At 36.8% G+C, this 27,360-nt stretch overlaps 1 pseudogene; it reads right to left on the bottom strand.

Annotated features, from left to right (window-relative positions):
• Positions 1-292: 292 nt before the first annotated feature.
• Positions 293-27,360, bottom strand: LOC127414679 (sodium-dependent lysophosphatidylcholine symporter 1-like; annotated as a pseudogene).

Below are 27,360 nucleotides of genomic sequence, written 5' to 3'. Positions count from 1 at the left end.
AATGGTTTTTTTTACAGCATCCTTACCATGCCAATTATGCAGTGCGGGATTGGGACCCGTAAGATTTCACTGTAGGCGCTGGTCATGGTCCTGGCTGGTTTGGACAAAAACACTACGAAAAAGATCTACTTGGAATAGGTATCTTTTATTGCTTGTCATTTCAATGTGTCATGTCTGATTTAGGACATGGTTTAATAATTTGTTCACATAATTATAATGATATACCTGCAAACATACTATTCCAGTTTGGTTTTGCTAAACCAGATAATCAATCAACACATCAGAGACCAGCTTCATGTTTTTATAAACAATTTATTTTCAAGTAGTTTATTGTTTTATGTTTAACCAGATTTCCCCACCAGAGTTCTTATTACCAGCTCAGCCAAAACCCTGTTGCTGTGATCGCGTTTACAACACCGAAATCAAATATAAAAAGACAGGAGGAAAGGAAATAAAAAGAAACTTGTTTCATGGTGAACTTCCAATGAGGGTATACCAGTAATTATGGCAAGCAGGAAAGAAACAAAAAGGCAACAAAATATACAAATGTATAACAGAGCTAAGCTAAGTGGTATCGCTATTAACACTAGCCCCTTTTGAGGATCACATGCATGAAGCTATGTTCCTTAAAAAGGTTGACCTAGAAGAAAAAGAGAGAGGTTTAATAAACAACAGTACAGTGTTCCTTAAAATCCATCAATAGGGATTACAGTGTTTAATCAAAAAGCCTATTAAATAAACTCCAATGGATGTTTAAGATCTGGTTTGACCAGGACTAGAATAATCTCCTTGTAAGGATTATCTGCAAGTTATTAAAGATATCCATGGATGTGCAGGAACTATCTATAATGATTAAGAAGTGTTCTGACAGATAAGATCAGTGCTGACATGGGCTAAATCATTCTACATTCATGAAGTACAGTATTACTTAAAAATGACAACAAATGACCTGAAACAGAAATGTGGGGGAACCTTGCACGTACCCTGAAAGAATGAATAGGGAATAACCTGAGTCCAATTGTGGGGGCTTTATTCCAAGCCAAGCAGCTCCACATCAAATATGAGGGTGGCATTGGGAGGAATGATGCCCGGGTGACCCTTGCTCCCGTAAGCAAAGTCTGGAGTGCAAGTTAGCTTGGCACGCTGCCCCACACTCATCTGTTACAAGGGGAAGAGGACATTTTGCTAAATTATGTTCCATAAGAAACAATGAATGGAGGTTAAAAAAGTATCACAAAGATAATAAGACAGTTTGAGTCTGTTGAAGCAGTATGGGAAATTTCCAAGTAGGCAGAGACCTAATTCATGAACAGACAGTGTTCAAGATCAGAATTTATTTCAGAAATCAACTCAAAAAATGGTTAAGGAAGGTTGTGTGTTTTATTACAATACCTGGGCTACTCCCTCATCCCAGCCACGGATCACTTCCTGCTTGCCGATCTTGAATTTGAAAGGCTTGCCCCGGTCCCGGGAAGAGTCGAACTTGCGTCCATCTGTTAGAGAGCCTAAGAGAAATTGGAATTATTTACACGTGTAACAATGTTGCTGTGTTAAAATACATACATATATGATGTCACAGTCACACAAAATATAACCACCATGTACCACGATTTAAACCAATTTAGAAAAAAACTTTACATAACCTTCCTTGGCTGCGGTTCCCGATAATTTAGATCCATTAGAACGGCTGTGAAAAACCTAGTGATCTTAAAACCAAGACACTTTTGGGCATCATAGATGCGTTTGAATCAAAGCATTTTTTAATATCGTAGGCTCATTCCGAATGTTCAAATCACAGCATTTTTATTAATCATTAGGTACGTTAGAATCAAACCATTTTCCAGCATCGTTGGCATTTCGAACAACTGAAATTGTGGTATTTTGGGCAACATGGGGTGCGTTTGAATCGATGCGTCTTCCAGCAACATAGGAACGTTTGAATTTAAACATTTTGTTCAGCATCAAAGGAAAATTTCAATCACAGTATTTCTCTGCCACATAGATACTTTCTAATCGAAGAATTTTAGGTATCATACAGTTGAAGTCAGAAGTTTACATACACTTACAGTTATTAAAACTAATTTTTTAACCACTCTACAGATTTAATATTAGCAAACTGTAGTTTTAGCAAGTCATTTAGGACATCTACTTTATGCATGACACGAGTAATTTTCCCAAAATTCATACAGATTGTTTAACTTCTAATTGACTATATCACAATTCCAGTGGGTCAGAAGTTTACATACACTACATTAACTGTGCCTTTAAGCAGCTTGGAAAATTCCAGAAAATGATGTCAAGCCTTTAGACAATTAGCTTCTGATAGGAGGTGTATGTAATTGGAGGTGTACATGTGGATGTATTTTAAGGCCTACCTTCAAACTCAGTGTCTCTTTGCTTGACATCATGGGAAAATAAAAAAAAAAATCAGCCAAGACCTCAGAAAAAATATTGTGGACTTCCTTGGGAGCAATTTCCAAATGCCTGAAGGTACCACGTTCATCTGTACAAACAATAGTACACAAGTATAAACACCATGGGACCACGCAGCCATCATACCTCTCAGGAAGGAGATGCATTCTGTCTCCTAGAGATGAATGTAGTTTGGTGCGAAAAGTGCAAATCAATCCCAGATCAACAGCAAAGGACCTTGTGAAGATGCTGGAGGAAACTGGTAGACAAGTATCTATATCCACAGTAAAACGAGTCCTATATCGACATAACCTGAAAGGTTGCTCAGCAAGGAAGAAGCCACTGCTCCAAAACTGGCATAAAAAAGCCAGACTACAGTTTGCGAGTGCACATGGGGACAAAGATCTTACTTTTTAGAGAAATGTCCTCTGGTCTAATGAAACAAATGTTTAACTGGTTGGCCATAATGACCATCGTTATGTTTGGAGGAAAAAGGGTGAGGCTTGCAAGCCAAAGAACACTATCCCAACCATGAAGTATGGGGGTGGCAGCATCATGTTGTGGGGGTGCTTTGCTGCAGGAGAAACTGGTGCACTTCACTAAATAGATGGCATCATGAGGAAGGAAAATTATGTGGATATATTGAAGCAACATCTCAAGATCAGCCAGGAAGTTAAAGCTCAGTTGCAAATGGGTCTTCCAAATGGACAATGACCCCAAGCATACTTCCAGCATAAAGTTGTGGCAAAATGGCTTAAGAAGAACAAAGTCAAGGTATTGGAGCAGCCATCACAAAGCCCTGACCTCAATCCGATAGAAAATTTGTAGGCAGAACTGAAAAAGTGTGTGCGAGCAAGGAGGCCTACAAACCTGACTCAGTTACACCAGTTCTGTCTGGAGGAATGGGCCAAAATTCCAGCAACTTATTTTGAGAAGCTTGTGGAAGGCTACCCAAAACATTTGACCCAAGTTAAACAATTTAAAGGCAATGCTACCAAATACTAACAAAGTGTATGTAAACTTCTGACCCTCTGGGAATGTGATGAAAGAAATAAAAGCTGAAATAAAGAATTCTCTCTACTATTATTCTGACATTTCACATTCTTAATATAGTGATCCTAATATATCCTTAATATAGATCCTTCTATGATTAAATGTCAGGAATTGTGAAAAACTGAGTTTAAATGTATTTGGCTAAGGTGTATGTAAACTTCTGACTTCAACTGTATATGCGTTTCGAACGTTTGAATCGTGGCATTTTTTGTATATTAGACACATTCATATCAAATCGTTTTTAACATGTGTTCCAAATGTTCGAACTGAAGCATTTTTGGTTCAAATTTTGAACATTCAAAATCAAAGCCTTTTACAGCAACATAAGAACGTTCGCATTTAAGCATTTTTTAATTTTATTATTATTATTATAACATTTGAATTAAAAAAAAAAATGTCAGCATCATAGGAACGTTTAAATTTCAGCATTATTAAGCCTCATACAAACATTCGAGTTGAAGTATCTTTAGCATCCTAGATGTGTTTTCTGAACATTCAAATTTGAAGCCTTTCATAGCAACATAGGAAAGTTCGAATTGTAGCGTTTTTGGTATCTTAGGGGCGTTCAAATCAAATAATTTTTAACACATGCCTTCCAAATGTTCGGAATGAAGCATTTTTAGCATCATTGACGCATTTTCTGAACATTCAAAATCGAAGCCTTTTACAGCAACAAAGGAACATTCAAATTTAAGTGTTTTTATAATTATAGGAACATTTGAATAAAAAAAATTAGCATCATAGGATTAGTTTCGGCATACATTTCAGCATTATATAAACATTCCAGTCAAAGCATTTTTAGCATCACTGATGCTTTTAACTATAGTATTTGGGTATCATAGGCGGGTTCTAATCAAATCATTTTTGAACACGCGTTCCAAATGTTCAAACTGAAGCAATTTTAGCATCTTAGGCACAAACATTTCAAATCTAAGCATTCTGCAGTATTATTCAAATGTTCAAATAAAAACATTTTAGTAGTAACATTTGAATCAAAACATTTAAAATATAACATTAAGTTTATATAAACGGTCGAATCAATACAATTCCAGTTTTGTTGACATGTTTCAAACGTTCCATGTGTAGCATTCTAAACATTACAGGTGCGTTTGAATCAAATCACACATGCGTTCATCTTTTAACTGAAGTATTTTTAGCATCATAGGCATGTTCTGAACATTCAAAATCGAAGCATTTTGCAGCACCATAGGAACGTTCGAACTGAAAAAAATTTCAGCATCACAGAAATGTTTGAATTACAACAGTAAGCATCACAAACATTCAAATCGATTCGAAGCGGTTTCAGCATCGTTGGCCCATTTCAAACATTCGAAACGTAGCATTTTGAACATCATAGGCACGTTTTGAATTTTCAAAATAGAAGCATTTTTTAGGACCAAGAAACGTTCAAATCTAAGTGTTTTAGCATCATCAGGGGCGTCGGACCGGGGTAATGATGGACCTGAGTAACAGGGGCCCTCACTGGATGGGGGCCTACAGAAAGGCTTCATTGATTTTTCATCATATTATCTAGAGGTCAACCGATATATCGGTTTTGCTGATGAATCGGCACAATAACAGATTTCTGGAACTATCGGTTATCGTCAAAAATCCACACCGATAGTTTTCCCCATTGCGTCCGGTGCTGGAGTGGCTGGGAAGTGTCCACTGTCATTATACAGTACGAGAGCAGCCTCTAGAGGTGAAATAAAAATGATCCCTTTACTGATGCCTTGTGGTGTTTGTTTTGACATGTAAGACTACACTCTGCATGGAGCAGAACACTTCAGATGCGGATTTAAAACATCAACAAGGAAAAGGTATGTATACAGTACACGTTGTCATATCATTATAAAGTCATTAATTTGTTGACTAGATGCTGCATTAGTAGAGAACAGCAGTATGTTTGCAGACAAGGCTGAGAGGCCGCTAACATTAAAGCTAAACCTCAAGCGGTTAGAACAATGTGACAAAAATACATGCTAGTCCTACCCATATGTTTAAATGTCACGATTGTTACCATCTGTTTGCATTAGTTTATATCCAGCTGGTCACGTTTATGTACTCATTAGCCAGCTAAGTTGCATATTTAAAGCTAGTGACGTGAGAAAGCAAATGAATATCTTCATGCAGCCGAGAGAAACGTATTAACAATCAGAAATGCATCTGTTTTCAATTCAGTTTTTTTTATCCTCATTGTAATACGATGACTTCAGATTGATCACATTTTTGTTCTAAAAAAAGCTAGACACAGCACAACAAATACAGTTTAATAGAAAGCAGGTGTCTCAATATTCTTTTAAAGTTCTTTTTAATTAGACACATCATCTACAAAACAGCGCTCCTGCAAGAGATGCTGAATAAACAAAAACAAAGGGAAACAAAGACGTTCATCTAGCGCGCGTTTACATAGAAAAACAAATGGATGATTGCAAAAGCATTCGGTGTGAACAGCCCCTTACAGTTGGTGGAGGTCTGGCCGTTGCGTCTTGCTCTCTTATAAGCATTTCTCAGATTAAGCAATGAGTTGTTTAAATGCTTTGTCAGGAAAGATGTTCAACTTGGAAATGTGTGTCTGTGTCGAGATCCTCGCGTTCGTTTCCAGTCTGTTGTGTTCCGTCTGTTTGAACAGCCCCTGGCCTGTGCTCATAGTCTGAGCCGCTTCACCACCGAGTTCAGTCAAATACCACTGCCGTCTGTGAAAATTGCTACTCTACATACAACTGTACTGAATAAAAAAACAATGTGGTATTTCGCTGTTATAATGAAGCTTGAGTCTGGAGTAGTAGAAATCAGTGCAAGTGTAACACCACGTGAACTGTCTATTTAAGAGTTTCCCCCCCTCATTTTACTTTTGATTTAACATTTGAGAATATGGGCCGACTAAAACTTTTGATTTATTTATTTTATGCACATTAGTTGAAAATGAAATATTTTTTAAACAGCCACGATAGGAATGTTCTATGCAATAATATAACGGTGCTGAATGGTTTATGTATTGCGCCCTCTTGTGGACTAAGGAAACGACATCAATTTAAAAATCAGCTGACTTTAAAATTTGAATATTAGTTCATATATATTAATATTTATATATTTATTTCATTTAAAAAAGTACAGTACATTTTCATGGTTCAGTCAGTACTGTTTATTTTTTTAATAAAGTTCAGCACTATTTTACTTTGAGTGTTATTTTTTCATTCAGTATCAATTTTAAAAACTATCGGTTGATTAATTTGTTATCGGCAGGTACTGCACAACTTAGGTATTGGTAAAATCCACTACAGGTCGACCGCTAATATTATCATTTGTTTATATAAAACATGCTATTGGTTGGAATAAAACAACGCAAGACACTGTTTTCCACCTGTAAAAAATGGGGAGTTCCCCTATAATCTGCCTTCTCCCAAATTAAATCAAACTGTCAACATCTCCCTCATGCATCTACTGTATAAACATGTTTTACTTCAGTGCAAAATTTACCATCAGATGTTTATCTATGATGCCCAAATGTTATTTTATTCCAGAACTCCATAAGATACATGGGAAATATTCCTCACATTAATCCTCAAAATAATATGTGAGGAACAAAATCGACTGTAGATGCGCTGAGATGCTGTTGTCTATTTAAAGAGACAGTACCAATTTAGCATGTGTTCTGAGTATCAATGTAAATCATTGCAAATAGAACAATTTATGCATGTAAACTATAAACATGTAACAAATATATGCAAAATAATAAATTAAGTTTTAAAGACATTTATTGATGGAATATAATTAATTTTACCATTTTCAAAAGCTAAAATGCAGCCAATATGATGAAAAACTGACAAAAGTATCATTTGTAAAATTAATGTTTTCAAATTGTATCTAGAAGGGTTACTTAGAAGGTTACAAGGTCCCTTCATAATTATCAGCATGGCCTAAGAAATCATTTGTTTTATATTTAAGTAAGTGGTCATTGTAATCAAACAATGGTCAATATCAGCTAGCAAGTTAAGACTTTTTAAAACTATCTGAGAGCAGAAATGTCTCAGGATAGACTGAACAATCTGGCACTCTTCTCATTTCAGAAATGTTATGGTGACTTTGCCAACAAAAACACTCATAAATGTATACATGCATAATTTATTTTGTTAGTAGGCTTAGTATATTTTTTTTAACCCTTGTGCGTCAACTGAAAAAAAGTTACTCAGAGATCCTTAGAGGACAAAAATGTCCACGTCAAAAAACTGCCATAAATATATTTCATGTTATTTTCCACTTCGATTAGTTACTTTTTTTAACCAACATCAGTCCTGATCATAACAACCAAATACTCATTCATTTTCAGGATTTTAACCCTTTACATGCCAGTGTTTATATAATGCCACTGTTGTTTTTTACATACACACACAAATTTCTCAATACACACACCCACACAATTTTAGCTGCATAATTTATTCAATTGGCCAGCAGTGCTCTATAATACAGTAAACAGAAAATAGGAAAAAAGTATGTATTTGCTCCATAGGCTAAACATGAGAAAAATGGTGCCATCTGGTGGAAAATATTAAGTGTAACTATTTTGTGTACACAGTGTATTATAGATGTATTAAAGGAACTGAGGTTGAAATATCAAAATTCCCCCAAAAATACACACCTTTGGCCAAATTTAAACTGTTGGCATTAACACAGCCAGAATGATAGAGAAAAAAAATGAAAAAGACAAAAATGTCCAGAAGGTCGCACAAGGGTTAATAAAGTATTGCTTGATCCAAATAATATTTGCATTTGAACATAAAAAGTTCAGAATTAGCACGGTTAAATATCCATCTAAAATGTTGATACTGGGTATTATTCCCACCACAAACCCAAATTGGTCAGGGGGCCCTAACATAGTTCTGTGCCTGGGTCCCAAAATTAGGTGCTACGCCCCTGAGCATCATACAAACGTCTGAAATTGAAGAATTTGTCTAAACATCGCGATTTGGGCACCATAACCGCGCGCCTATAAAATACTGTAAGCATAAGCAGCTCACCGATATTTTGAACAGGCCATAGGTTTACAAAACCCTTTCGCATCAGCTAGTTTGAGAGTTGTGTCTAAAGCGACAGATCAAAGAAGGGGTAAATGTGAAGATGAATTAACATATAAAACATTTAATGAGCATATCGCGGATGTGAGTGTCTAATCAGCTAATGCTAACCCACTGGCTAACACCCTTCACGAGACTCATCAACACGATCACTTCTCAACTTACCCACGTAGTGCACGACACAGGTCTGTCCTTTTTTAGGGAAAGTACTTCCTAAAAATCCAATTCAAGGAGAGAAACATGTTAAAAATGGATGTCAAATCCTGTGGTTTCGAAGCTAGTGTTTGCTAGCAGGCTAAAGTCCGTGAAGAAATATTAACAGGCAAAATATATCGATTAAAATAGCGATTAATTTGATATATTTAAGTACACTGGTTTATGAAATGTTGATATGGGTTGATATGAAAAGTACTGTACCGTCTCCAGGAGAAATGGTTTCGACCTCGACTCCCATCCTGTCAGCTTGTTCGTACTCCTGAATCTCTGCACACAAAATGCGGCTCGATTCGGTAATTGTGATACAGGCAGAGAGCGCCTGTTTGCGCCATACACGAGCATCTACCGCCCCCAGCGGACAAACAGAGAAAAACACTTCAACGTCAAGTCCACAGATGTTACCACGGCAACCATAGTTTCTGTCAAAACGACACAGTACAGATTGTTACTAAAATGTTACTACATTAAAACTCTGGTAACTTTCCTACCACTGTCATAAAAAAAGGAAAAAGAAATGAATAAATAACAAAAAGATTCTTAAATAATCTTACACTGTTTGTAATAAACTATTTACTGCATATTTTAATAATTATATGACATGTAATAAATATTACATTTTACACATAAGAAACACATATGCTACACATAAGTATTTTCTCAGGCACTTACTGAGTCTAAACAGACACTCAACTTTCATAATTTCAGTAGTACACCCAAATGACAATAGTCATCATACTGTTCATGTGTTACACTTGCTATAGTTTACTTCCATGTTGTTTCTTCATCGCATAACAATATCAAATGTAAATCAAGTCAATCACTGAAACATCAATGCCACCTTGAGTAAAAAAATTACATGTATAATATGTATGTGCACACGTATATGGAATACTGATAAATCACTATTGTTGCACAGAAAATTAACGTGATATAGTAGATATTTGTATGAATATAGTGCTCATTTGTCTTGTAATAAACAAAGAAATATATATCCTGTGATAGTAAACTTATATAGATATGAAATAATCAAAAATATAATTTATGTAAGTGCAAAAAAAAAAAAAAAAAAAAAAGAAAAGAAAAGAAAACGACACTCTTACATACCTAGGGTCTCTAATGACACTTCTTAACTCTGATGCATTTTTGGGCTGCCGTCCGCAATTTGTCACACTCACATTTAAAAGCTCTCCATTCACACTGTGGACCAATAAAATAAAAAATAAAAAATAGGTAAAATGTTTTTCAGAAAAAAAAAAAAATACTCCAATTATTCATAACTAATAATGTATGTGTTTATAATCTTATGATAAAAAGAAAGTTTTTATGAAACAAAATATTTTTGTTGTTGTTGTTGTCCTATCTTTGTAAACATGTAATTCTGGTTCTGTTCACTCTTCCTCACTTTATTTTATTCCACTAGATGTCAGCAAGCACTAGAAAAAATATTTTTTTTCTCGATCACATTCCATCAGAATGCACAGATCTGAATTGTAGGTGGCGCTCTAACGCATTTTAGCCCTAAAAGATGTGCTCTTCCAAAGACATTCAGTCTAATTTTCAGTTCATGTACCACTACTATTGTTTCATCGAATATCTCGGCCTCTGAGTGGACTAGAAGCTCAATCTAGGTGACATTAGAAAGCTGAGATCCTTCCTTTTGATGATATTTAACCTAACTCTAATTTTATCATCAGTAGTCTAAAAAATATTTTTTACGATGATTTATTTAGCATGCTTTCCTGCTGGATGGCATATTTTGTTCTGGACATCTAAGATATAACATTAGAGAAGTTTGTATTTGATGACAAAAATCATATTTCACTTTGTGATTATTCTGAAAATCTTTTGAACTGTGGTACTGGGGCAACAAAATTAACTGCATGCCTGAGAATGAGAGCTTTCATTTAATATATGTCTTGTACATTTATGTGCTATGTGAAGGACTTTTATTTTCATATAAATATTTCTACCCCATTACCTCTGGGGGTTGGTGCAGCTATCATTATGAGGACTCTCCATAGATATAATGATTTTTATACTGTACAAACTATAGATTCTATCCCCTAACCCTAACCCTACCCCAAAACCTAACCCTCACAAAAAACTTTCTGCATTTTTACATTTTCAATAAAACATCGTTTAGTATGTTTTTTAAGAGATTTGAATTATGGGGACACTAGAAACGTCCTCATAAACCACATTTATAGCATAATACCCTTGTAATTACCAGTTTGTAACCTAAAAAAAAGTCCTCGTAAACCACCCAAACCCACCCACCCACACACACACAAACATTTATGGCTTTTCTCAATTACTTTGACATAATAATCCATTCTATTAGCCAAATACCCTTAACCCTGACACCATTTAGTAAAAGAAAGACACATTTTTAAACACATTTCATACAAGCTGCAAATCTGTTTAACCTTTCTTTCTAAACACAAATTCAGTATTACACTACATATTAATGTAGAAAGCACTTGAATTCAAAAACCATCACAACCTGAATACATAGAATTATCATCATGTGTATGCAAAATTGTTCTCACCCCAGTCCAAACCTCTGGATTTACAAAAAGAACCACAGATGAGTTCATTGGCTTTGGATCCAAACAATGCAGAAAGTGTGCATTGAATATTTGAGGAATACAGTAAAAAAACACACAAGAGTATTTTGTGTTTTAAATGAGCCCTTTTACAATTTGTATTAAATGTAATGATGTTTCCAACTTTACATCTACACCCATAAAACTTTTGACCTCTCATTGGTAATGTCTTGACACCACAGAGCATGTTCATGTCTACAGTGACTCAACCTTAATTCATTACTTTTCATGCTTGGTTTAGGCTGTTGTAATGATGTTGAGTGAAGTTTAGATTTATGAAATTGCATTTGACCCACTGACATGTTGATTTGCACTTGTGTTACAGTGTACAATTCTACAGTTCTGTAGAATTTTTTGCTTGATCATCAGTTTGTCTTGCATTAAGGTGAGATATTATTCTAGTCTTTGATTTTAACATGAAACTCTGACTGGACACATAGATTTGTTGAATGAAGGGTAACTTTTCCTCTTCTGAATTGGGGAGTGTGATACTGTCATGTCTAGAAAAGCAAAATAGAACAATAAGCAAACAGAAAAATGAAATTCTTAGTGATTTAGACATTGGCTGACACCACTCCATCTTACCTTGTGTGTTCGAGATCTTGTAATCTGCTTCCGGCGTGTTTCATTTATTGGATACAGATAGAAAAACGCTAAACCCACCAGCAACAACATGATGGGTACAGGGGCCAAAAGCAATTTCAGTGCCAATACAACACCATCTGTATGACTACATGCACCTGCTTTGTAACCTGTGAAGCTTCAACAAAACACATTACTCGATGTAAACATATCAATATAAGCAAGGGATGTACTGTTGCAAACAGAAGTATGGTTTTGTTTCAGGCTAACATTTGCGAAACTTGCAAGACATGAGAGTGAACTAAATTTATGTGCTATTGTCTATGATATTTCTTAAAATTGCTAGACTGTCACTTTTAATCAGGCATTACATTGGCTCAAAAATTCCAAGGCACAAGAAAGAGAGGGAGAGAGAGAGTGCTGACTCACTACAGTGTCATAGTGGAGATGCCAGCAGCCAGACCTCCTCCAAGCTTATTGCAAAAACTAGAGCAGGAAAAGAACAGGGGCTCCAGGCCCTTGCAGGTGGGGTTCTGAAATGCAAACTCATCTACAACACCTGGAAGCACTGACCTGAGCAAAATAAAGCATATATGTAATTTAAACCCTAACCCTACAAACAAACCGTCTACCCCTACCTATGAATTTGTGATAATTTTGCAGAACAACATATAGATACACAATTAATACATTGTATTATATACAGTGGCAAGACAAGGTATGTGAACCCTTTGGAATTACCTGCATTTATGTATAAATTTGTCTTAAAATCTGGTTTGATCTTCATATAACTTACAATAATGAACAAACACAATCTGTTTTAACTAATAACACACAAATTATTGTATTGTTCTTGTACATACTGAATACACCATTCAAACATTCACAGCATAGGTTGGAAAAAGTGAGTGGAGTGTTGTCTGACCTGGAGAGTAGTGTGAGTGTTATATTGTCTGACCGGGGAGGGGGGTTCTGTGAGTGGGTGTGCACATGGGGGGGCCAGGCTTCTGTCCTCTAGAACCACCACTGCATGGCAGGACACCACGAAGGGAGCCACTGCTTTCCAACAAAAACTTTGCTGCGTGCCTGAAGTTTGCCAAAGACCCCCTTGCCACTCCACAACTCTACTGGAAAATATTTTGTGTACTGATGAAACTAAGGTTGTGGTTGTGGGATGAACACACAGCACTATGTATGGCGTTAAAAGGGGCACCCAATACCAGCATGAAAACATAATCCCAACAGTGAATGTATGGTGGAGGGAGTATCATGATTTGGGGGGCTTGCCATAATCGTAGGGAAAATTAATTCCTAAGTTTATCAAGATATCCTACAGGATAATGTCAGGGTGGCTGTGCGCCAGCTGAAGTTCAGTAGAAGTTGGGTGATGCAGCAGGACAATGACCCTAAACATCAGAGTAAATCCACTACAGAATGGCTTCAAAAAAAGAAAATCCTCCTTTTGGAATGGCCCAGTCAGAGCCCAGACCGTAACCCAACAGAGATGCTGTGGAACGACTTCAAGAGAGCCGTTCACACCAGACATCATAAGAATATGGCTGAGCTGAAGCAGTTCTGTAAGGAAGAATGGTCCAAAATTCCTTCTGAACGTTGTGCAGGTCTAATCCAGTTACCGGAAATGCTTGATTCAAGTTATTGCCGCCGAAGGAGAATCTACCATTTATTAAATTCAAGGGTTCACATACTTTTTCCACAGCACTGTGAATGTATAATGGGATGTGTACAATAAATACATGAAATATTATTATTGTTTGTGTGTTGATAAGCACCATCGTGTTTGTCTATACTTGTGACTTTGATGAAGATGAAATCACATTTTATGACCTATTAATGCAGAAAACCAGCTAATTCCAAAGGGTTCACATAATTTTTCTTTCCACTGTATATTTTAATGTTAGTACATTGTAGATAAAGACGCCTAATATAAAGTGGGACAGAGTCATTTGTTCAGAAACAGCACTGTATGTTTGTTTTGAGTGCACCTTGGCCCAGGGAACACAACCGGACAGAATGGTGTTGTTTCGTGGTACATGCTTTTTTTAATATCATAACATTCAATTCAGACTGCAAACTCACAACTTGGCTAAAATATTTCATACAATGGCACTGAAGTGCAGGACGAGTTATGCAGTGAATTTAAATACTTTAGGGGCAGGGGTGGGATATTTTGGTCTTTAGTGTGGGCAACTGTTGATGTCTTTGTCGAACCGGTGGGTTATTCACTTTGATCGTGTTTTAGTGTTGGTCCAGGGGGTGTCAGAAGATTCGGGGGGGGGGGGGGGGGGCAGAAGGAATACTAGATTCAGCCATGTTTTGGAATACAAAACAAATCCCTATCCCAATGTATAAGCCATAGTAATTGCACCACTAATGATAATTAGCACTAATATCATTACTTTAGACTCTCCATTGGGTACAATGAAGATTAATAATATTTTAATTGATAGTTAACATAACTGAAATGCTCCCCAACAAAAACCATTTGAATATTTACTGATAGATCACATAGCAATAAATTCTCTATTGAGGAGAATGCTATCCTGATTACCAGATGACAGCGTGAAGAGGACAGATCATCTCGCTGTCAGCATTTCTCACCATGGTAACAAAAACAGCATAGCTAATCTTGCTCCAACCAAAACACACATGACCATGTAGACTTGGAAGTTCTCTGACACAGTGACTAGAACCACCAGAGATGGGATGAGTAGTGGCCACCTATGCACACATTACAACATCCATGGAACAAAACAAATGATTATAACAAAACAAAGATAATAATGTCCAGTATGAACTTACAGCACTTGTTCAGACATACTCACCATTATTGCTAACATGAGATACTGGAACTGTGCCCCTAAACCAGCAACATGAGTGCAAAAAAGTGTGAAGTTCCCCAAAGACATGGGAATGGACAGGAAGAGTCCAAAGTCAACATATCCAAACTGACTCCATTTACTTTCTTAATACACATTCCTGGTCTTATTGTGCACAATTCAATGGTGCACGGTATTCCAAAGGAAAAAGGTTTGTCTTTGTAATCTTTCATTAAAATATAATAACTTGCTCCACCTCTTCAACAATGTTCCTTTTTGGTTGACAATACCAAACCCTCTTTTTGTTCATCTATGCACTCCAACCACCTGGCTCCACTCTGGTATAGAAAGCAGACTTTTCACGATCCTGATGGAATAATGTGATAAAATCGCTTACTAACCTTTTTGTGTAAAGTAATAGCCAATTTTACAATTTCGTTGCCATGATGATGTAATGTCAACAAACACTGAAACCCTAAAATGACTGTAAAATTTATGATTTAAATAACTTTAAAGCTCAAATTATACACACATTTTAACAGAAGTTCCTCAATAGGCAGCCCACGGGCCACATCCGGCCCACGAGAGAAAAATGTTTGGCCCGTGTTTCAAATAGAGTTGTCAAGGTAACGTCAGCGTAAGCATGTCGCTGTCACTAAAATTCAAACGCAGCATCATTGACAGCTTAGTCTGACAGTGAAAACATGGCGAGTGTGAAGAAAAGAAAAGTGGACACGGAAAATAGACGATTCAAATGTGAATGGACTGAACAATTTTGTTTTATTTTGCCTGACCACCACAACACAAAGCCAAAGTGTTTGTTATGCACGCAGACCATGGCGGTCTGTAAGGCTGATAACATCAAATGCCATTTCAATGCATTGCACAGCAATTTTAACTGCAATTATCCAGAACATTCTGAGAGCCGCAAACAGAAGGTAACATAATTGGTGGCAGCTTAAAAGCAATCAGTTGCTGTTATTCACAAAACCACATCCATACAGGTGAATGCCACCGCAGCATCCTTACGTGTGGCTTGGAACCTGGCAAAGGATGCTGAATTAATTAAAACCTGTTTAATTGACATGGTGGAGGAAGTTTTAAATCACAATGACAAAACGAAGAAAATGGTCATGGAGCTATTACAGAAGGTGCCATTATCCGATTGCATGACAACAAGAAGAGTAGAGGCATTGGCGGGTGAGTGTCTGTCCAATCTTTTATCCGACATAAAGAAAGCAGAAGTCATGTCACTTGTAATAGACTCATCTTGCGACCGAACCGACATTGAACAGCTGTCAGTGTTCGTCAGATTTTTTTATGGGAAGGTTTTCCGTGAAGAGCTGCTTTGTTTGCTGCCAATACAGGGGCGAGCAACCGGAGAAATAATTTTTAATGAACTGATGCAGTTCTTTGAAAAGAACGGATTGGATTTAAGCAAAGTTGTGTCAGTTGTCACTGACGGGGCTCCGTCAATGGTTGGACATGACAGAGGCCTGATAAGCAGGCTAGCTGCTGTTAACCCAACACTCACAGCATTTCACTGCATAATTCATAAATCGGTGTTGTGCGCTAAACTGTCTGGAAAAATGAAAGAGACAGTGGATACTGTGATGAGGCTGGTAAACTTTATTCGCGCAAGTTCTGGTCTGCAACATCGCCTTTTCCGAGCCTTGCTGGAGGAAATGTCAGTAGAACGGCATGATCTTTTGCTGCACAATGATGTCCGATGGCTGAGCAAGGGCCGTTTGCTGGAGAGAGTGTGTGAACTTCAAATAAGCAGCCTTCAAAGCCAAAAGGCAGACAAATTTCTGAGGTTTTTGAACGACAGTGCAGAGATGGCATATGTGCATTTTTTGTGCGATATCATGTCTCACCTAAATCAGCTTAATTTGCAACTGCAAGGCAAGAACCACACCATTGCAGACATGTATGAAGCTGTTGAAGCTTTTCGTTTAAAGCTGACACTTTTTGAACGGGATCTTCAAGGGAGAAAGCTACACTTTCCGCATTTGCAACAGCATTGTGAGAAACACCAGATGCGAGAGGACCCGCTAATGCGTGACTTCGTGACGAGACTGGCAGAGAATTTCAAGGAGCGATTTGAGAGCTTTAACCTGTCAAGTGAACTACTTCTCTTCCTAAGACATTTTCAGTCCCAGCAGATGGGCAATGGACTGCTGAGGCCAAACGGCTGGTTTCATCCTTAGATGAAGCATCTTTGCAGCTGGAGATTTTGGAAATGTCAAAGTCTGATTTGCTCAGAGAGCAACACAAGGAGGCTAGCGTGAGCAGCTTTTGGACAAAAGTGGTTTCTCAAGATAAATTCAAGAACAGCAGAATCATTGCAATGTTCCTACTTTAAATGTTCCCCTCCACTTACATCTGTGAGTCATCGTTTTCTATAATGGACATCATCAAGAACCAGGATAGAAACAGACTGTCCAGTGTGCATCTTGATCAGTGTCTCAGGATTGGTACAACAGAATATAGCTCCAACATCAGAGGTATTGCTTCAGCCTGTTGCTGTTACTTCTCTCATTGAATGATGAGTACATGTCAGTTAATACTGTTACAGTTTGAGCCCCATAAAATCTAAGTAAGAACAATAAAAATATTAATGCTGAAAGGTCTAATAATTATATCTTCAATTAGGGAAAATGAAGAGAAGAGATCCAGTCTGGAGATGAGTAGGAGCAGTTGACTCGCATGGCAGACATGGAGATCCAGATTTTTTGTTTGTTCATTTGTTTTTAATATTCAACAGGCAAAGTTCTTTAGTTTTCTGTTCATAATTGTTTGAACAAAAGACTACTGAGAAATGTAAAAAAACAAAAACAAAAAAAAAATCAGAATATGTACAGGTGCATCTCAATAAATTAGAATGTTGTGGAAAAGTTCATTTATTTCAGTAATTCAACTCAAATTGTGAAACTCGTGTATTAAATAAATTCAATGCACACAGACTGAAGTAGTTTAAGTCTTTGGTTCTTTTAATTGTGATGATTTTGGCTCACATTTAACAAAAACCCACCAATTCACTATCTCAACAAATTAGAATATGGTGACATGCCAATCAGCTAATCAACTCAAAACACCTGCAAAGGTTTCCTGAGCCTTCAAAATGGTCTCTCAGTTTGGTTCACTAGGCTACACAATCATGGGGAAGACTGCTGATCTGACAGTTGTCCAGAAGACAATCATTGACACCCTTCACAAGGAGGGTAAGCCACAAACATTCATTGCCAAAGAAGCTGGCTGTTCACAGAGTGCTGTATCCAAGCATGTTAACAGGAAGTTGAGTGGAAGGAAAAAGTGTGGAACAAAAAGATGCACAACCAACCAAGAGAACCGCAGCCTTATGATTGTCAAGCAAAATCGATTAAGAATTTGGGTGAACTTCACAAGGAATGGACTGAGGCTGGGGTCAAGGCATCAATAGCCACCACACACAGACATGTCAAGGAATTTGGCTACAGTTGTCGTATTCCTCTTGTTAAGCCACTCCTGAACCACAGACAATGTCAGAGGTGTCTTACCTGGGCTAAGGAGAAGAAAAACTGGACTGTTGCCCAGTGTTCCAAAGTCCTCTTTTCAGATGAGAGCAAGTTTTGTATTTCATTTGGAAACCAAGGTCCTAGAGTCTGGAGGAAGGGTGGAGAAGCTCATAGCCCAAGTTGCTTGAAGTCCAGTGTTAAGTTTCCACAGTCTGTGATGATTTGGGGTGCAATGTCATCTGCTGGTGTTGGTCCATTGTGTTTTTTGAAAACTAAAGTCACTGCACCCGTTTACCAAGAAATTTTGGAGCACTTCATGCTTCCTTCTGCTGACCAGCTTTTTAAAGATGCTGATTTCATTTTCCAGCAGGATTTGGCACCTGCCCACACTGCCAAAAGCACCAAAAGTTGGTTAAATGACCATGGTGTTGGTGTGCTTGACGGGCCAGCAAACTCACCAGACCTGAACCCCATAGAGAATCTATGGGGTATTGTCAAGAGGAAAATGAGAAACAAGAGACCAAAAAATGCAGATGAGCTGAAGGCCACTGTCAAAGAAACCTGGGCTTCCATACCACCTCAGCAGTGCCACAAACTGATCACCTCCATGCCACGCTGAATTGAGGCAGTAATTAAAGCAAAAGGAGCCCCTACCAAGTATTGAGTACATATACAGTAAATGAACATACTTTCCAGAAGGCCAACAATTCACTAAAAAATTTTTTTTTTATTGGTCTTATGATGTATTCTAATTTTTTGAGACAGTGAATTGGTGGGTTTTTGTTAAATGTGAGCCAAAATCATCACAATTAAAAGAACCAAAGACTTAAACTACTTCAGTCTGTGTGCACTGAATTTATTTAATACATGAGTTTCACAATTTGAGTTGAATTACTGAAATAAATGAACTTTTCCACGACATTCTAATTTATTGAGATGCACCTGTATATTGTGACTTTTAACAAAACAACAACAAAAACAACAGCAACAACAACAATAATAACAATAATATTAATAATAGCAGAGCAAATATTGTGGTCATAACATTGTGGTCGGTGGCCCTTGGATTTATATTGTTGGCAGAAATTGGTGAAAACTAATTGAGGAACCCTGCTTTAAACCCTCCAAAAGCTGGCCTCATTCGCTTTCATTGTATGTGCCTTCAGTAACTTCGATTTGTGCCTTTTTATTTAGAAAAGGTGGGACAAGTCGAAATTTTTTTTTGTGGTAATCAACATTTTGCCACAAATGCTGTCGACCGAGCTTAACTAAACATATTGAATCCGGAATATTCCTTTAACCAATTTTTACAGTGCTATTTCAATTAAATACTTGTACTTTAATAAATCAGTTTCCAGAGTTGATGTCCAACCTGAAAAGCCAAAGTGGAGAAGAGGAAGCCGAGAACCAGACGTTGGTACGATACATGGCAAATCAGTTTCTTCAAAGCATTCAGGTATGTAATGTGCATCTGGCTCTGATCACTGACGGGCACTTTAAGGCCAAAAGGGAGAAACAACAATACATCAACAATACATCAAAAGCAATAAATTGAGACACTGAACTGGGTGAAGAATCAAGAGCTGGTTTGTTGGGATTTCATTTATAAACATCCATTCTATACGGTTTTTAAACCCAGGTTTTGCTGAGAAACGTGTGCAACATACTATAATATTAGGTCGCAAACAAACCCTCATGCTCAATTATATATTCTGAAATCTGGCAATATTAAATATGTAATAAAAAAACATGAATAAATCATTTGTACTAAAGAGTAAGACAAACCTCTATGTTCTTTTACCCCCAGTAACAGCACCATACAGCAAACAAAGAATAGAGCACTAATGACTAGTGCTGACGTCATGAAGGCACTTCTCTGATGAAACACAGACACAATATTTATGTTTACGTATATATGCAAATAGACTTATGGTGCAAACAATTGCATAACATTTTAATAGTGAACTTTTTAACATAAATGTTTCAATTAAACTTTTAAAGAGTTAAACTTAAATTTGTCTATAGACTTTTTTATTTTATTTTTCACCTATTTTATTGTTCGTTAAGTAAAAATCATAAGTCTGATCGCTTAGAAAAGTAAAAGCAGACCTCTCCTTAAAGGTGCACTCAGTAAGTTTTTGTTGACGTTGTCTTGGACTTACACTGACACCTAGTGGCATGGATGCAGCATAATTTAAAATCAATAGTTTTAGTTACTGATGTCAATGTAGAAATGTTCTATTCACAGCCAGCCATGATTAATTAAATCCCTGAGTGAAAGTGTCCAATAACAGGGCGGTTACTGAGATTAAGTGAGTAGTATTCGGCTGGTCATGTGATCCTAACATAGCAGCCCCCATGAGGGGACCCTCTCCATGTAGAATAAAACCGATTTTGAGTCTTCATCTCATGTAAGTAGTCAAGATTTTAAATGTAGGTTTCAAAATGACAAATAATTTCTGTTGAAGTAAAACTTTTTAAATGAGGAAAAAAATTACTGAGTGCACCTTTAACAAACTGCACAAACGGTGTGTGATGATGAGTAACAAAGTTTAATAAGGTTTGTGGGTTGTTGAAATTCTTAACCCTAAGTATGAGAAATAGTAATAGTGATGCTTGCCTTTGCAACCATCAATAATTATAAATGGTTAAATTGCTGCCTGTAAAAACATCCAAACAGTTGCACTACATAGTATTTACAGTCACTGAGTGTGGAGGGTTGTATTGGTGTGTAGGAGTTATAGTGTTACTGTTTGTTGCAGCACCGTGCTGTGTGGTGAAGGTTTGCTGTGTGGGAGCTGCTGTGTTTGGTCCACGTTCAGACAGGACTGATCTCTGTCTCCGTTATACACCCACAGCACCTGACACTGAATAACAGCTGCAATCAGCATAGCGAACGTCTCCACACTCATCCCTCACAGAGAGAAAAGAGGGCAAGGCAGATGTGCACGCAATCATATAGGAAACATTCTGAGCAATTGCTATAATAAACTAGAAATGGAAATTTCATCCAAATGTTGTCTGGATAAAAGTTTAAATAGTTTAAAAAGTTTTGATGTTTAAATCTGATGTACATATGCTCTCATATAAATACTCTCAAGAGGCTTCCACATGGCCTGCGTCGGGGGGTCAATGCTCCTCTCAACACCAGGGTCAAGCTCCGCTTTGACCTCCACATCAAGCATGGCAGAGAGTGCCAAGGAGGGGCAATTATACGAGTTTGCCAGGAAAGAAAGCGGGAGGCTGGCAAAGTAAACATTGAAAACATCTATTTGGAATTATAAGAGAAAAGATCCTGGCATTTGCTTTAATACATGAATTCATTTAAAAAAATAATAAGAGGACTCATTTACGTTAAGGTCTTAGGATGTCCATGGTGAATTTAAATTAGTTCAGTACTCTGCTCTGAAACCAAGGTAAATATTTATGAAAAAAAAAATTGAGACATTCAATATACGTAGCTTAATAAAGTTGGACAGTTTTTAAATCTTTCTTGTTACTTTGTACTCTGAAATCATTAGTGAGGCTTAAAAGTGCATGAAAATCAATCAAATTCTCCTCCCTGCCCAGTAGGTGGTGATATGCATGAAGAATGTGAATCACCAAAAAAAAAAAAGAAGAATGTGAAAGTGGAAGAGGAGATTTATAGTAAAAAAAAGGACTTAAATATGAATTTGTTTCTGACCCACACCTATCATATCGCTTCTGAAGACATGGATTTAACCACTGGAGTCATATGGATTACTTTTATGCTGCCTTTACGTGTTTTTTCAGCTTCAAAGTTCTGGTCACCTTTCACATGCATTGTATGGACCTACAGAGCTGAAATATTCTTCTAAAAATCTTCATTTGTTTTTTTTGCAGAAGAAATAAAGTCATACACATCTGGGATGGCATGAGAGTGAGTAAATGATGAGAGAATTTTCTTTTTTGGGTGAATTATTCCTTTAAGATCTATAAAGCGTTACACCATGTGCTAAGCAGACGCAGTCAGGTTAGGTTTTTCCCCCAGTTTGTACAATAACAGCATGAAACACCATGTTGTCAAGCCAGCATAACAACTGCCAAATATGTTTATTGAAACACCATCGCACATATCCTGTTGTAAATTAGTTGTTTTTTCAGTCTTGGCAGTGTAATAGTGGTGTATAATTCTGCAGTGAAGCAGAACGTTGACATGAATGTAAGAGATGATCTTACTGTGAGCTATGGCTGAATCTCTGTCTTGTTGATCTCCTCCCAGAAACATGTTGAGGGATGTATAAGGAACACTGTAACACTACAGGGAGCAGAGTACAGCACATTAAAGACGTGTGGGGGAAGCAATGTGATGTAATAGCACTTTGACCTCAATAATGAACATAAGAATGCTACTAATGGAAGTCAGCTAATTTGACTATTACATAAAAAGCTTATGCTCAGCTGGTAAGCATTACAGGGGGTAAAGAAATGGGGGGGGGGGGGGGGTTTAGTGATTGATAGAAGAATGATCAATGTCGTACACTCATGAAGGTCTCAAACAGACAGTTGATGATCAGGTACCAGGACACGCTGAACGCTGAGCTCACTGCATCGTGTGGTGTGAACCAGAGGAAGATGTAAGAGAGAATGGACAGTGGCATTGACAGTACTGCCCTAAAACAAGAATAACCAGATTAGTCATATGAAATTAACAAAAGCAGTTTAAAGCATCCTCATAAACACAACCTGGTTGTCTAGAATCAAGCTACTATACCTACTATCTCATTTGCTTCTGTCTCTTTATGTAATCCCAGACTGACACGATGTTCAGTGGGGGGCTTTGTGGGGGCCATGACATCTGTTGCAGGGATCCCTGTTCTTCTATTCTAATCTTTTCTATTTGCAAAAGTAATGTTTGGGAGTCTAACATTTATATTTCCTATTGACACACTAAAGCTGAAGATATAAATAACCATCTTAAGACAAATGTTTTGCACAGTACTATATATATATATATATATATATGTATATATTAGGGCTGTCGATTTAACATGTTAATTCAGTGTGCTTAATTATATATAAAAAATTGATTAAAAATATTTGCGCATTTAATCATGTCCCCGAACCATAATAAGGAAGATTCCTGAGCAATTCAAGCTTGAATTTAAACATTACTGTAGTAAAACTACTGTTTCAGGCCAAAAAAAAAAAACAAACAAACACGGTCACTACAATATTACTTTAGTAAAACCATGGTTAACTATTTAAACTTTAATGACAAACTCAACTTAAAATAACATAAAATATAAGCACACACACACACACACACACACACACACACACACAGTGGCCACGTGCATCTCTCTCTCGCTCTCGAACTGGTGTCTTCGGCCCTCACATTTCGAAAACCGTACTCTCCTGCACCATGTTCAAAGTTTAGACTCCTCCCATCTCGGAAACTCGGGTATCAAAATTATCTCAGAGTTTCCCAGTCGTAATTACGACGTTCATGTTCAACTTCCTAATGGGAAACTCTTATTTACGATAATTCCGATAGCATGTGAAGGCAGCACACTGACACAATAATGTTATTTTAATTACCTGAATACTATTTTTTATAATATATATAATTTGTAATTATTTAAATATAACTATTTATAACTATTTCATCATTATATATTGAATTATTGTTATTTGAGGGTCTTTCTCAGCAAATATTTATATATGCGATTAATTGGCACACCATGTAATTCGATGAAAATTTGTAATCGATTGACAGCCATAATATATTAAAAATATATATTTTTTACATTGACTTGCTCACTTAATTTTGGATACATTTTTTTTTATGTGTGATGCATTGTGGAACAGAAGAACAGCAGTCAGAAGAATTGAAATCTTTATCAAACATTCTTTAAATTTAGGGAGCACAGGGACATTTGGTTTATGTGTGACTACAAAAATGAACAGAAAAAATAACACTTATTTTACATTAATCACTGAGCCAATATGAATGAAGGATAACAATGTCTGACGATGCAATCCAACAAACAGATGGTATGTAAGGCCATTGTTTATACGTAAACTATTTTCTTGTATATCATCTAATGGGAGCATTTAGCCTACTGAACAAATATATATTGAACTATAAATACAATCTGTCACCTAATAAGGCAAATAATGGCTCATAAAATCAATCATGGTCACAGAATTAACAACTTAATGGCGTATAACACATTATGAACAAATCATCAAGTAAAGAAGCATTACAGTGGCCTACCTTACCAAGTGTATCCTCCAAATATTCCAACAACTTATTTTGCTTGTGTGGACTCAGAATTTGTGTGTGTGTGTGTGTGTGTTGCGCTAACACCTACAATGATGGCGAAGCTGAAGCATCACACATTTTTTTGCTTGTTTTGAGAGACCCGTTTAGATCTGCCCCAACAACTTTACTCAACCAAGAGTTGTGGGCGGGACTATCTGACTGTTTGAACAACAGCACTCAGAAAACTATTTTGACAACTTTGTTTATTTTCCATAAAATATGGAATTCCATTCAGTGGCGCTAGAGTCGCAGAAATTACACACTTCCGCTTTAAGATTCCTGCATTCTCTTATGCATTGTTCAGCTGTCAAGAATGCATCCTGTGTGACCGGCTCTCATTCTGTGGCTGCGCTGCTTGTGAGGTTTGTTGATGTGTGCTGACAGCCCCCCACTGAGGCGGCACGTAAAAACATGAAGTTACATGTTCTTCGAGCTTGGATTTCTCCAATGGCAGCAAAATTAGTACTTTAGTTATGGAATTTACATAGTGCCGGGTCAGGAGGCATGATTCATTTTTTTACATTTCATTTTTATATAATTAATTGCACTAAATGAACTCATTAAATTGACAGCCCCAGTAAAAATATTGTCTGTGGTTAACAGCATCCCACAGATTTACGGTGAAAGTAACCCACGATATTTCCATCCTGTCACAAACACAGCCTCTTGTCTTACTTCACCCACCATGGGAGGAGCTTGCCGATTGGGGTCCGCCTATTCCTGCTCACTAGATACCCCACAAGAGGGTCAGTGATGGCATCCCTGGCATGACTGATGAACAGAATCAAAGACACAAAAGAAGCCTCCATCTATACACCAAAACACAGGAACAAAACAATCATACAAAGAATGAGGGATGATGATAAATACATTAAAGGATATGGAATATTTTCCACCTTAGAGATAAGGTATCTCTGCCGAGATTGAATGCTTCAATGCAAAATGCAATCTCCAATTGAGACAGTAAACATGAAATCAAAATTGGCCCTATTTATTTTCTAAATGCACATTCCTGGTCTCATTGCGCACGATTCATCAGTCCATGCTATTCCACAGAAATAAAAATGTTTGTCTTTGTTAATCTTTCATCAAAAAATAATAACTGCCTCTCCTCTGAAATACTTTTTGGTAGACATCACATGACAGGCCAACATTTTAAAGACAGCCACTGTGAAAGATAAATAGAAAATAAAAAGATACAAAAAATAACAAATATGAAAACATGATGATTGATATGAATAAAAAAAGGTTATTTTGTACTTCTAAAACATTTTTCACTTCTGTTTTCAAAACAACAGAACTCCCATTTATCATGTACGTACTGTATATGATAGAACACTACAACTTCATATTATGCATATGTTGGGCAATTCCAGGGAAATGTAAACCACATCATGGAAAAATAAAAAGTTTTAACCAAAGGAACAAAACCCCCCTTTAAATTCTGTACTATAGTTGTATAATGGATATTGCCATCCAGACCGCTAGAGGGTGCCACTTGCTCACAGAGTGCTGACTGTAGTGTTGAATACAGATTTTAAAAAGCAGCCTTTTAAGAATTAGTAATCGCGCAAGACCTTATTGCGATTGATTAATTCAATCAATCATGCAGCATTAATGGATATCATCCCAATATCTCAGAAGTCAAATTCTTCTGGTTTCAAAGCATTTTCGATGGTTTTCCTCATGTAACCTATAGGTAAATGACGCTTTCACAACTGTCATGTCTGTTTATAGCATTTTTTCCACATTAACATGAGAACGAGAAAGAATAAAAATTATATATTACATGTTCTTAGGAGTGCCAACCCTTCTACATATTATGGCTATTATTATTTCTGAAGTGTGCAATTGAATTCACAGTGTTTTTACAAAGTTTATTACTAATAAATTATAAATCAACCATCTTTTTTAATATATATATATATTTGCATTTTTATGCTTATAACTGTTATGCCGATGGTTTAAATCTCGTCAATAATTGGCCGATAAATATTGGCAGCCGAGGCATCAGTGCATCCCAACAATTTAGGCATGTTTTTTTTTTTTTTTTTTTTTTTTTGTATCAAACTCCTATCTGGTATGGAACGACCATTTTTTACCATCCAATAAATTCCCAATGTAAAAAAATCAAGTCCTATACAAAAGCAAAAAAGCAAAATAAAAATAAAAATTCACGTTGGATATCATGTTTAACTTGAAAATACGTTACATTATAGAAGTATAATGATTTGTGAATGCCTTTTCATGATGACTTTAAACAAAAACTAATGGGAGTGCTTTAACAGAAAGAAAATGGTGTTATTAGATCAAAAGCAAATCCAAAGCACATTGGGTGACTGAAGTGAGACAGATGGAATATGTAGGCAGTGATAATTTCTGATGAGGGTGTATTTGACTCTATGAAATGCCATTTTTAGACTGTTATTCAACCAAAGGTGAGAAAATGCTGATGTCACCCTTACCTGTACTACATCCAAGAGAAAGATCTGGAGAGAAAGTCCCATGGTGATGTTGGTCATTTGATATGGTACACCCCCAACTGCATAACACAGCTTTCTGAAAAAAGAAAGTCTCACCTTTGTGAAGAATATGAATGAGAGGAGAGAGAGAGAGAGAGAGAGAGAGAGAGAGAGATCATCTAAATGACTCTTTTCCCAAGAACTCAAAAACTCACATAGGTTTAAATCTAAGTGTAAACTCTATAACAACTATATTGTATACTAGTTCCCCTCTATGAATGTGTCAGTTATAAACAACTTACAGTGGTTTCTTCTCCTTTTCTTTTGCCAT

The sequence above is a fragment of the Myxocyprinus asiaticus genome, chromosome 24, assembly GCF_019703515.2.
Source record: "Myxocyprinus asiaticus isolate MX2 ecotype Aquarium Trade chromosome 24, UBuf_Myxa_2, whole genome shotgun sequence".
NCBI lineage: Eukaryota > Metazoa > Chordata > Actinopteri > Cypriniformes > Catostomidae > Myxocyprinus > Myxocyprinus asiaticus.
Note: the sequence above shows the minus strand (reverse complement) of the source record. Positions and strands in the feature narration are given on the sequence as shown.